We start from the raw sequence: 13,347 nt of genomic DNA on the forward strand, positions 1-13,347 counted from the left end.
CATGATCAAGTGGGGTTTATCCCAGGAATGCAAGGATTCTTCAATATACACAAATCAATCAATGTGATAAACCATATTAACAAATTGAAGGAGAAAAACCATATGATCATCTCAATAGATGCAGAAAAAGCTTTTGAAAAAATTCAATGCCCATTTATAGTAAAAACCCTCCAGAAAGTAGGCATAGAGGGAACTTACCTCAACATAATAAAGGCCATATATGTCAAACCCACAGCCAACATCGTTCTCAGTGGTGAAAACCTGAAACCATTTCCTCTAAGATCAGGAACAAAACAAGGTTGTCCACTCTCACCACTATTATTCAACATGGTTATGGAAGTTTTAGCCACAGCAATCAGAGAAGAAAAAGAAATAAAAGGAATCCAAATAGGAAAAGAAAAGTAAAGCTGTCACTGTTTGCAGATGACCTGATATTATACATAGAGAATCCTAAAGACACTACCAGAAAACTACTAGAGCTAATCAATGAATTTGGTAAAGTAGCAGGATATAAAATTAATGCACAGAAATCTCTTGCATGCCTATATGCTAATGATGAAAAATCTCAAAGAGAAATTGAGGAAACACTCCCATTCACCATTACAACAAAAAGAATAAAATACCTAGGAATAAACCTACCTAAGAAGACAAAAGACCTGTATGCAGAAAACCATAAGACACTGATGAAAGAAATTAAAGATGATACAAACAGATGGAGAGATATACCATGTTCTTGGATTGAAAGAATCAACATTGTGAAAATGACTATACTACCCAAAGCAATCTACAGATTCATTGCAATCCCTATCAAACTACCAATGGCATTTTTTACAGAACTAGAAGAAAAAATTTCACAATTTGTATGGAAACACAGAAGACCCTGAATAGCTAAAGCAATCTTGAGAAAGAGAAACGGAGCTGGAGGAATCAGGCTCCCGGACTTCAGACTATACTACAAAGCTACAGTAATCAAGACAGTATGGTACTGGCACAAAAACAGAAATATAGATCAATGGAACAGGATAGAAAGCCCAGAGATAAACCCACACACATATGGTCACCTTATTTTTGATAAAGGAGGCAAGAATATACAATGGAGAAAAGACAGCCTCTTCAATAAGTGGTGCTGGGAAAACTGGACAGCTACATGTAAAAGAATGAAATTAGAACACTCCCAAACACCATACACAAAAATAAACTGAAAATGGATTAAAGACCTAAATGTAAGTCCAGACACTCTAAAATTCTTAGAGGAAAACATAGGCAGAACACTCTAGGACATAAATCACAGCAAGATCCTTTTTGACCCACCACCTAGAGAAATGGAAATAAGAACAAAAATAAAGAAATGGGACCTAATGAAACTTAAAAGCTTTTGCACATCCAAGGAAACCATAAACAAGACGAAAAGACAACCCTCAGAATGGGAGAAAATATTTGCAAATGAAGCAACTGACAAAGGATTAATCTCCAAAATATACAAGCAGCTCATGCAGCTCAATATCAAAAAAACAAACAACCTAATCCAACAATGGGCAGAAGACCTAAATAGACATTTCTCCAAAGAAGATATACAGATTGCCAACAAACACATGAAAGAACGCTCAACGTCATTAATCATTAGAGAAATGCAAATCAAAACTAAAATGAGGTGTCACCTCACACCAGTCAGAATGGCCATCATCAAAAAATCTACAAACAATAAATGCTGGATAGGGTGTGGAGAAAAGGGAACCCTCTTGCACTGTTGGTGGGAATGTAAATTTATACAGCCACTATGGAGAACAGTATGAAGGTTCCTTAAAGAACTAAAAATAGAACTACCATATGACCCAGCAATCCCACTACTGGGCATATACCCTGAGAAAACCATAATTCAAAAAGAGTCATGTACCACAATATTCCTTGCAGCTCTATTTACAATAGCCAGGACATGGAAGCAATCTAAGTGTCCATCGATAGATGAATGGATAAAGAAGATGTGGCACATATATACAATGGAATATTACTCAGCCATAAAAAGAAACAAAATTGAGTTATTTGTAGTGAGGTGGGTGGACCTAGAGACCGTCATACAGAGTGAAGTAAGTCAGAAAGAGAGAAACAAATACCGTATGCTAACACATATATATGGAATTAAAAAAAAATGGTTATGAAGAACCTAGGGGCAGGACGGGAATAAAGTCACAGACCTACTAGAGAATGGACTTGAGGACACGGGGAGGGAGAAGGGTAAGCTGGGACGAAGTGAGAGAGTGGAATGGACATATATACACTACCAAATGTAAAGTAGATGGCTAGTGGGAAGCAGCCGCATAGCACAGGGAGATCAGCTCAGTGCTTTGTGACCACCTAGAGGGGTGGGATAGGGAGGGTGGGAGGGAGGGAGACGCAAGAGGGAAGAGATATGGGGATATAAGTATATATATAGCTGATTAACTTTGTTATAAAGCAGAAACTAACACACCACTGGTTTCCTTTTCATACTAATACTATAATATATAAAATGCCAGCTCTTGTCTAAAATAGAAATGTAATTGCATACTCTATACTCTTTCATGAAAAATTACTGCTACTACTACTACTATTAGTAGTATTATGCTCACCTCATTTTGAAGATTGTTCCATATCCATACATATAAAATTGCTTCCTTCATTAAAAAATATATATATATATATTTTTTAACTTTTTATTTTATATCGGGGTATAGTTGATTAACAACGTCCTGTCAATTTCAGGTGTACAACAAAGTGATTCAGTTATACATATACATGTATCTATTCTTTTTCAAATTCTTTTCCCAATTAGGTTGTTACACAATACTGAGCAGAGTTCCCTGTGCTATACAGTAGGTCCTTGTTGGTTATCTATTTTAAATACAGCAGTGTGTACATGTCAATCCCAAACGGTTACCAGGGGGGCAGGATGGGAGGGAGAGTTAGTTAGGGAGTTTGGCCAGCTGTTTTTACAGTGGTCTGGGGATTTCTAAGAGGTCCCTGAGGCGCTTTCAGGGGTTCACAAAGTCAAAGCTATTGTCCTGATACACTAAGATGCCATGTGCTTTTTCACATGCCCCTCAGGAGTGGACAGTGCAGGTTTCCAGAGGCTACAGCAATATCACGACAGATTGAATGCAGCCACAGAAAGGAGGAGGCCTCTGGCTTCTGCTAAACCAGACAGGAAAGAGCTTTGCAAAAGTGTAAAACAATGTCATCCTAATTATTTTTTATTTTGGAAAATATAGCTATTTTTCACAAAAATATTTCTGTTAACATGCTGTAGGTTTATTATTGTTTAAAATAATGGTTTAAAATTTTCTTATTTTTAATTTCTAGTTCAGTAAATTTTAATAGCTATAACTCACAGAAACGAAAGTTTGGGGATCTCAATAATCTTTAAGCGTGTGAAGAAGTCCTGAGGCCAGACTGTTTGACCACTGAGCCTGGCAGTCAAGAGAGCAGGGTCACATCCCACCCAGAGGCACATGACAAGGACTAGACAGGCCTGGCAGGGCTGGAGTCTGGGCTGGGGAGGAGCAGCCGGGGGAGGTGGTGACGAGTGGGCAGAGGACTTAGGAGGTCTCTCAGTCAGCCAAGGAAAGCCCTCCCAAGGCATAAAGAAGGGTGAGCCAGCTGACAGGGCACTTTAGAGAGTCTACTCTCTCTGCCCCACCCCCGAACAGTCTAGAGCAGGTGAGCAGTGAAGACCCTTCCTAAATTACTGACTTGCTGATTCAGTGACATAAGGAAGCCTAGAGAAAGCAGGTTTGGGTAGAAGGATGAGAAGCGTGGTTTTCAGCAGGTGGAGGCTGAGGTGGGTGTGGGGTCCTTGTCACCACCTACAATGCGGGAAATTGGTTTCAAGTCCCTAAGCCAACCTGGGATAAATAAGATGATGCTTAAGAGAGTAGCTCTTAAAAGTTCTCATCACAAGAAAAGAAATTGGAAGTATGTGTGATGAGGGATTCTACCCGGACTTACCGTGGTGCTCATTTTGCAATATACACATGTAGCGAATCATTATGTTGTACACCTGAAACAAATACAATGTTCTATGTCAATTATATTTCACTTAAAAAAAGATGTTTTAGTAATAGAAACGTACCATTCTTTTAAAAATAAAGAAGGATAGGATAATGGTTAGTCCCCTTGAAGGCAAAGGACTGTGGATTGTAAATCTGACTTTGCCACTTGCTGACTGCAGTGGGTGTGCAGTTCTGAACCTCTTCGGTCCTCAGTTTCCCCATCTACAAAATGGGCATTCAAACAACCCCTACTTCTTAGGGTTGTTGTGAGAATCCAGAAAGATGGAGCATGGAAAGTACTCAACACGATGCGCAATAAATCGCCTTTTTTCATGGGCAAGGGTGTGGGGCATGGTGTCCCTTGGGAGGCGGCTATCTCTCTGTCAGGAAACCTTTATCATTCTTTCTAAACTCACATTCTTTCTCCCGCCCAGGGCAGACTTAGTCACCCACTTGGCAGCAGCAGGGCCTCGGTGGCTCACACACTTGCCTACGCACACCTGGGGAAGGGAACCTGGGCAGAGGCTGGACACACCCTGGGCTGAGCGGCCCGCCCTGTCCCGCCCAAGTCAGCTCCCTCCCCACCGCCTGATGTCGCCCCACGAGCGCGGGGCCAATCAGCGTGGTCACCGCCCTCGCCAGGTACCCGGCTCACACCTGCTCCAGCAAACCAGTGGGATGCAGGAGCCCGCTCTTCCGGGCCCCCCCCTCCGAACCTGCCCTCGCTGCCAGCCTTCTCCGGGCCTTGGCTCCCACCCTTGCTGTCATCTCTCCCATCCCATTGCTTTTGACACCCCCCTCCCCTTAAAAGGCAGGAGGGGCAGGATGGGAAGGGAGAGGACAGAACCACCCGCAGCAGGGCATTTCTTACAAGGTTGGCCTTGAGCGAGCTTTTTATTCTTTTTCCCTAAGACCCAGACTGGCTTTTCCCGTTTCGCTGGCAAAGATTGTCACGGAGCGGACCTGCAGGGAGGAGGAAATGGAAACCTGGGGAAAATCAGCTGAATGTGGAAACAATGGGAGGAGGGCGTGAGGCACAAAGGCCTCAGGGTGCAACTGCCAGGCCACCCCCAACCTAATTCCACCCTGCGTTTCCCTAGCGCCGGGAGCGTCCTCTGACTTTGAGATCCTCTCAGATGATTCCAGGGGAAAACCCGGCGTCTGCTGTAAGTTTTCTTACAAAATGGCGGGTATCCTGCTAAAATGGTTTTTACATTGTTATCTCATTTCACCTTCTTGCCTGGGAGATTTGTATCATCGTCCTCAGTTTGCAGATGAGGAAACTGAGGTCTAGGAAGGGTGGTTTAAACAACTAGGAAGTGACAGAGCCAGAAAGCAAAGCACTTGGGGTAAACACTCTACCTTCCACCTCTCTTACTCGGTAAGGGATTGGCTGACATCCAGCAGGGAGCCATCGTAGAACATGCCAGCTTCCTGGGCAGAGGACAGTCGACTGAAAAAAAATGCACAACCTAAAAGTTGAGACTTATGTTTTATTCGGCGGAATTTCTGAGGACTTCATGCCTGGGAGACGGGACCCTCAGGTCTCCCTGAGGGACCTCTTTGAAGAGGTAAAGGAGGAACCCGGATATAGGGGAGTTTTTGTAATGAAGACCAGGTAGTCAGAACATCAAGAGATTACTGTTAATTAAAGAAAACCAGACATCTCAAGGAATTTAGTGCTTTTGTATATGGGAAGATGCAAGAGTCTGGGCTCACTGAAATCATTCCTTTGCTCTGCACCTCAGCTCTCTGGGTGGGGCCAGTGTCCTGTGCTTTCTCATCCTGAGTCTCCTCAGGGTGGCCCGTCAGGGGTGGCTGCAGCCGCTGACTGCTTAAAGATGGGCATTCTGTTTCCATCCTGAGTTCCCTCAGGGCTCACTGTCAGGGAGGCTGTAAGGGAGAGGTCTGAGGCCTCCAGCATCCTTTGTTTACTGATTCGGCAGGTAACATTTTTTCCTTCACAGGACAAAAAACAGGGCAAAAGAAAGTACCATTTTGATGGTGACTGCCCAGCACATTTTATCTTCAGAGCAGCCCATCAGAAAATCCCATGATTTATTTCTTCATTCATTTAACAAACATGCATTGAGTCCTTCTATGAGCCGGGCACCGTACTAAGGCAATGCAACAATCAGACATAAATCCTTGCCCCCATGGAGCTGACATTCTAGTGGGGGGTGAAGAGAGACAGGCAATAAACAATAAATGTAAGAAAATAATAATTGAATTATATGGTAAAATAAGTGCTATGAGAAAAAGTAGAGCATGATAAGGGAGATCGAGAGTATAGGAGAAGTAGGAGTAGGTTGGGATTATAAATAGGGTTTTCAAGGTCGGATTCATTGAGAAGATAGTGAGGGTGTGAGCTTGCTGCTGTGTTAGGAAAGCGGTTTCTAGGCAGAGGGTGTGGCCCGTGCAATGGTTCTGAGGCTGGAGTGTAACTGGAGCAATTGGAAGCTAGTAGGGCTGGAAAGAAGGGAAGGAGTGAGAACGAGGAGAGGATGGTAGGATCTGCGGTCTTGAGGAGGTGTGGGGAGATGTCATGTCCGGTAAGATCTTGTAGGTCATTATAAAGTCTGACTTTCATTCTGGGTGCCATTGAAGGACATACAAGGAATGACATGATTCGATTTTCATTTGAACAAGATCACTGTACCACAGAGTAGCATGCAGGGAAGATGGGGTGGAGGCAGAATACCAGGTAAGAGGCGTTCACAGCAAAGCAGTTGAGAGATGATGGTGGCCCAGGACCAAGGCAGGAGCAGTGAAGGTGAAGAGAAGAACTCGATTTTGGATCTACTTTGAAGATAGAGTCAATAGAATTTGGTGATGGGCTAGACATGAGTCATGAACGAGAGGAGTCAAAGGCAATTTGAAGGTTTGACCAAACTGAAAGAATAGAGTTGCTCCACCTGGGACAGGAAATGCTGTGGAGAAATGGTGGTGGGGACTAGGAGATCACTTTTGTTTCTTAGCAACTGTGTAAACAACTAATAAGGCGCAACCACATTTGGTGTGGGGGCTTTCCGTGTGCTCCAGCACACTGTTCCATTATGTCAGTGGGGCTTTCACACCACCTTATGCCCCCAGCTTCCTTTCTACCACTGCTGCCTAGTAGATTTCTACTTATCTTTAAAATCTTAGGTAAATGGCACCTTTCAAAGAATCCTCTGTTGACACTAAGTGCCTGGTGTCAATCTCTCAACCCTTATAGTCTATGCCACCCAGTGTGACACTTGATTATATGCTGTCATTTGTGGTTCACAACTTCTTTGAGGTTTGCTAGCTATTGTTCTCAAAAGGTCAATGCTCATGGTTTATCTCTTGCATCTCACAGGATACCTAACCCACAAGCTTGGCTCTTAATGAGACTTGATCAGAGCTTTTTTTTTTTTTTTTTAAATTCTATTTATTTATTTATTTATTTTTGGCTGTGTTGGGTCTTCGTTTCTGTGCGAGGGCTTTCTCTAGTTGCGGCGAGCGGGGGCCACTCTTCATTGCGGTGCGCGGGCCTCTCACTATCGCGGCCTCTCTTGTTGCGGAGCACAGGCTCCAGACGCGCAGCCTCAGTAGTTGTGGCTCACGGGCCTAGTTGCTCCGTGGCATGTGGGATCTTCCCAGACCAGGGCTCAAACCCATGTCCCCTGCATTGGCAGGCAGATTCTCAACCACTGCGCCACCAGGGAAGCCCCAGAGCTTATTGATTGAGCTGTTTTTGGACATTGTGGTGAATGACCACTGACTTGGTGAATGGCCATGTCAGATGGGAATCACAGATTTGGAATCATGGAGTCAGCACTTCTCTAGTTCAAAGACCCTGTCATCAGATCAGAAACTTGGATCCCAGAGAGGATAAGTAACTGGTCTGAGGTCTTTTAGGGAATTAGAGACCAGGACTAGGACCTAGTTGCTCTGATTTTTAGACTGTTGCCCTTTCCCCCACGCTTATAAAGCTGAGCCCGGGGCAAGTGATGTCTTTTTAAAACAGACTCCAAAATGAAACCCTAATAATTGCTTAAGAGAAAGTACAAGAGAGGGTGTTTTGAAACAGACACTCTCACACTGTGCTGATGGTAGTAAAATCGCCACAATCTCTTTTTATAGCAGTTTGCCAGTATCGAATCAAACTTGTAAATGAACAAACCCTTTAACCCAGACTATCCATTTCTAGATGTTTGCCCTAAAGTAGACTCAGCTGGGCAGGAAATGACATGTGTGCAAGATTAGTTATTACAGCAGTGTTTGTAGTAGCAAAATCTGGAAACAATCTAAAAAGGCATTAATAGGGAAGTGTCAAGATAAACCACAGTCATCCCTGCAAGGGGTACAATTGTGAAAAGGAATAGATCTTATGCAGTAGATTTCACGTGCTGATATGAAATCAGGTCCAAGGAAAAAAGGCAAAATAGGGAACAGTGTGTGTGCAAGATGATTACATTTGGATAAGAGAAATGTGAACATGTCTACATAAATATGTTTGTATATATATAATATATTTCTAGAAGGATACACAAAAAATTGATAGCAACTGTTTCTGAGGAGGAGAACCAGGGAGGGAGGCTTATCTTTTTACTTTATACACATTTGTATTTTTCAATTTTTATTACCTTTTTAACTAAAAATTTAATGAAATATATTCCTATAATTGAAATACTAAATATTGCCAAAAAATGGTTTGCAAGGAGGCCTTGTTGTTCCCCCTTTTTTGCAGATGACCTGGATGAATAAGTCCGCTGTCCCCTTAAGGAAGGAAATCTGCCAGTAACATTCCCCCAAGGAAACTCATCCATTTTGACTGTTGCCTACATGTTCATTCTTGCTGTTGACTGTTGACAAATTGGGAAATGACTCTGCCAACCCAGGTGTTCTTGAGAGGCCAGACCTCAGCAAAGGATCAAGAAAACGAGCATCCACCCGTGATCTCTCACCTGTTTCTTCAAGGGTGGGGTTGCAAGCTTGGGCAAGTGTGATTCACTCCCCTTCAGCATGAGGAAAGGGGATCTAATAGGGCAGCCGCCAGCTCTATCTGATGAATCAGAATCGCTGGGGCAGGGCTCTGGCAGCTATATTTTTTTATCTGCTCCCCCCCCCCCACAAACACCTGGGTAGTTCTGAGGCACACAGCTTTGCCAACTGCTTCCCTCTCCAATTTGAATTTATACCCCCTGAAACTTAGCTTCACTAGTAGAGGACCGGTTTCCTAATGAGACTGTTGACAGGATGACACATCCCTATGAAGTTGTGGTTGGCAGAATACTGCCTCCCCAAAGATGTTCATGTTCTGGTTCCTGGAATCTGTGCATGTTATCCTACATGGCAAAAAGAGTTTTGCAGATTAAGCTAAAAGAATTTGAGATGGGTGCCCCCTGAATATCCAGGTGGGCCTAATCTAATCACATGATCCCTTAAAAGAGGAGAAACTTCAGAGGGAGATGTAACTACAGAAGAACAGTCAGAGAGATGGAATGCTGCTGGCTTTGAAGATGTGAGAAGGGGTCACAGCCAAGGAATGTGGGCGGCCTCTTGAAGGTGAAAAAGAGCTTCCAGAAAGGAATACAGCCCTACCAACATCTTTTTTTTTTTTTTAACATCTTTATTGGAGTATAATTGCTTTACAATGGTGTGTTAGTTTCTGCTTTATAACAAAGTGAATCAGTTATACATATACATATATCCCCACATCTCCACCCTCTTGCATCTCCCTCCCTCCCACCCTCCCTATCCCACCCCTCTAGGTGGTCACAAAGCACCGAGCTGATCTCCCTGTGCTATGCGGCTGCTTCCCACTAGCTATCTATTTTATGTTTGGTAGTGTATATATGTCTATGCCACTCTCTCACTTTGTCACATCTTACCCTTCCCGCTCCCCATATCCTCACACACAGACCTACCAACATCTTGATTTTAGCCTAGTGACACCCTGGTAGTGCTTCTGATCTCCAGAACTATAAGATAATAAATTTGTGTTGTTTGAAGTCCCTAAATTTGTAGCGATTTGTTACAGCAGCAATAGGAAACTAAGAATTTATTATTTTATAATTATTTATTCGTTTATTATTTATTTATTAGTTTATTATTATTATTCTGGGCAAAAGTGTTCAATGTGCATCTAATCAAGTGTCTATACTTCATCTAGATTACAAAAAATACAGGGGCTAAAAGAACAGTTAAATGACACCAGGAGGAAACACCAGGCAAAGTAAGAATGTAGCATATTCTTGAAGACAACTGGCCTAGATTATTTTAAAAAGCAATAGTAAGGACAAGAAATCCGAGAGGGGCTGCTTTGGGTTAAAATAGACAAAACAGACATAACCAAAAGCAATTTGTGGTACTTGATTAGATCTTGACTCAAAAAAAGACAAGGAAAAAACTATAAAAGACATTCTTGACATAAATGGAGTTTTAATATTTTTATTTATTATTATTTATTATTGACTATTTATTATAGTCCATATTTGAGATTAGATTATAGAGCTATTAATATTCTTAGATGTGATCATGGAATTATGGTTAGTAGAATATTCCTGAAAAATTCTTGCTGGAATATTTAGGGGTAAAGTATCATGGTGTCTGCAGCTTAATTTCAAATATTCAGTAGTTTCTAAATAAAAGAACAGAAGGAAGGGAAGAAGGACGTGTAAGGGAAGGGAGAGAGAAAACCAGAGTAAGGAAAGAGAAAGTAATAATGTAAATATGACAAAATGTTAACTCCTGTTCAATCTGGGTGAAGGATTTCTGCATACAATGAGTTCATTGTACATTATTTCAATTTTCTTATATTTGAAGATGTTCATAATAGAACTTGAGGTGAGGAGAAATATGAATTGGTGGAGAACTTCAAGATAGAAGAATAGATCTTGAATCACCTGTTCTGGCAAATACTGTAGATGGATTGACTCTTGTGTATTGGGTTTTGGTGTCTTCCACTCATGTGTTCAATCACTTACTTATTTTTATATTTATCAAACAGGCAGTAAGTGTCTCCTATTTCTAGGTCCTGATTTAAGACACAGGAGATCCCAGGAAGAGAACTCCCTTCGGGGTAAGGAACACTCAGATTGAAATTTTCTACTGAGCTCTGGGCAGTTGGAAAGCCTGGAGTGGAGAAGACCCATTTCTGGGTGAGGGCAAGTCATGCCAGAAGACACCTTTGCAGCTCTGCCTCCCTGGGCAAAAGGGGAAAGAAAAGAATGGGAAAGACCTTGTTACCCTCATTCCCACAACCGTGAGATGCAGGATTGGAAAATTGTGCTTCACCTCAATCCCAGTACTCATCAAGCAAGGCATTTGACCCAAAGACCATCCCTCTGTCAGAGGCAGGCAAAATCACTCATTCCTCCATTCAACTAATGTTTGATAAACTCCTGCCTATGCCAGGAGACAGTGTAGTTGCTGTGGGTTCACAGTGGAGAAAGCAAAATTCCTACCCTGATGGAGTTTATACTCTTTTTGAGGATGGGGATGGGAAATAAATAAATAAAAAACTAAGTAAAATAATGTCAGGCAGTGATAAGTGCTACAAAGACAGACAAAGAGTGAGGGGTAGAGAGCCTGGGCGATTGGAATGACCACCTGAGAAGACCTTTGAGCAGAGATTAAGGTGAGGGAAATTGGTCTGGGGTAGAGGAAAGCACATGAGCAGAGTTCTAGAATGCTCTTGGTGTGTTCAAGCAAAGGGGCAATGTGGCTGGAATGAAAGATGGTAAGAAAAGAGGCTGTGGAACAATAGTAATAATAATAATAATAATAATAATAATTTGGTCTCGTCCATGGCTCCTGGTACAGAGCTCGTAAATCCTTTGAAGTTCCTGAGTGACAGAGGTGATAAGAATGTTTTTGCTATTTATAACAAGCCCCTTACAACCGACCATACCTGAGCTTATGCTAATGAGGTGACTCTTGGAGGGTCCCTAGATGGCTTCAGGATGAGGGCTGGTTGTCAGAGGAACCAGCTCTGTGATTTCAGTCTGATCCCTTCACTTCTGGAGAGGGGAAAGGATCTGGAGATTGAATTCAATCACTAATGGCCAATGATCTAATCAATCATGCCTACATGGTGAAACCTCTATAAAACCCCGCACACAATGGGCTTTGGAGGGCTTACAAGTTGGCAAACACATCCATGTGCTGGGAGGGTGGTGCACCCGACTCCAAGGGACAGACGTCCCTGTACTCAGGACCCTTTCCACCTCGCCCTATGTACCTCTTCATGTGGTTATTCATTTGTATCCTTTATGATAAACTGTAATGGTAAGCAGAGCATCTTCCTGAGTTCTGTGAGTCACAGAAGCAAATTATGGAACCCAGGGGAGGGGGTTGTGGGAAGCCTTGACTTTGTAGCCAAATTGGACCAAAGTGTGGGAAACCTGGGGATGTGATACTTTCGAGTGGCGTCTGAAGTGAGTGCAATCTTGTGGGCTGAGCCCTTAAATTCGTGGAGTCTGAGGCTATCTCTGCATCGTTAGTGTTAGAGTCTGACTGAATTGTAGGACACCCCACTGGATGTTCAAGAGTTTGTTAGTTAGAGAAAAAAAAACATTAGAGGCAGAGAGTGCCCAGAGGCCAGACCGTAAGGAAACTTACAGGCTATAATGTGAAACTGAATTCTATTCTAAGTAATTACTCTTATCATTTGTAGTTTTGGGGATGCCCACTCCATATCCAGCTCCTTTACATGCGTTAATTCTCTTATTTTCAATAGTCACAGTGATTCTTTGAGATCAGTATTTTTATGCCCATTTTACCATTAAGATAAACCAAGGCTCAGAAATCCTAGGTAACTTACACATGGTCACACATAGTCGGGCAGGTGAAGCAAAATTTGAATTCAGGCCTGTCTGACATTGTCTACCTGGCAATGGCGGCAGCAGGATGAGAGCATTGAGGTCTCCCCTAGTTGCACAAGGATTCTTTGAGTGGCAGAACAAGAATGGGCAACCACAGAAGCTTGGAGTGAGAGGCAACTGCTCAGATGTGGATGAAAATCACATGAGAAGTAAAAGCAGTGCAATTCATGAGATTACACCAAGGGGTGTTGTAAAGGGGCAGACAAAAAGGGGCTAATGTTATCAAAATAGAGCACCTGATTAAATAGTTGTATTTGTCATTCCTTTTAGAGCCTATTGCCTGTGGCTCCACACCATGATGGGTTTCTCTGCTTTGGGATTAGGGTTTATTAGAAATCATTTCTTAGCCTGACTCTCAAAGTTGACTTTCTAGTGTCCCTAGGGAGACAATAGTGTTAAGTGTTAAATACCAGGTTTTTCTTACAGGTCAGAGGGGCTTTTCTATATTAGAAATATTCCCTTTTGCTTAT

General features: G+C 42.5%; 2 long non-coding RNA genes across 2 annotated transcripts in view; one reads left to right on the top strand and one right to left on the bottom strand.

Moving 5' to 3' along the window:
- Window positions 1–13,347, bottom strand: part of LOC309661940 — a 36,029-nt gene that overhangs the window by 12,859 nt on the left and 9,823 nt on the right. Inside the window, exon 2 of the long non-coding RNA XR_014264386.1 lies at window positions 3,982–4,033. This is a non-coding gene — a long non-coding RNA (uncharacterized lncRNA). The remainder of the gene's footprint in view (window positions 1–3,981; window positions 4,034–13,347) is intronic.
- LOC309661938 lies at window positions 268–10,012 on the top strand. The gene is made up of 2 exons (XR_014264384.1): window positions 268–5,191; window positions 8,740–10,012. It is a non-coding gene; the product is annotated as an uncharacterized lncRNA (long non-coding RNA).

The sequence above is a fragment of the Balaenoptera physalus genome (assembly GCF_965194825.1).
Source record: "Balaenoptera physalus genome assembly, chromosome: 5".
Taxonomy (NCBI): domain Eukaryota; kingdom Metazoa; phylum Chordata; class Mammalia; order Artiodactyla; family Balaenopteridae; genus Balaenoptera; species Balaenoptera physalus.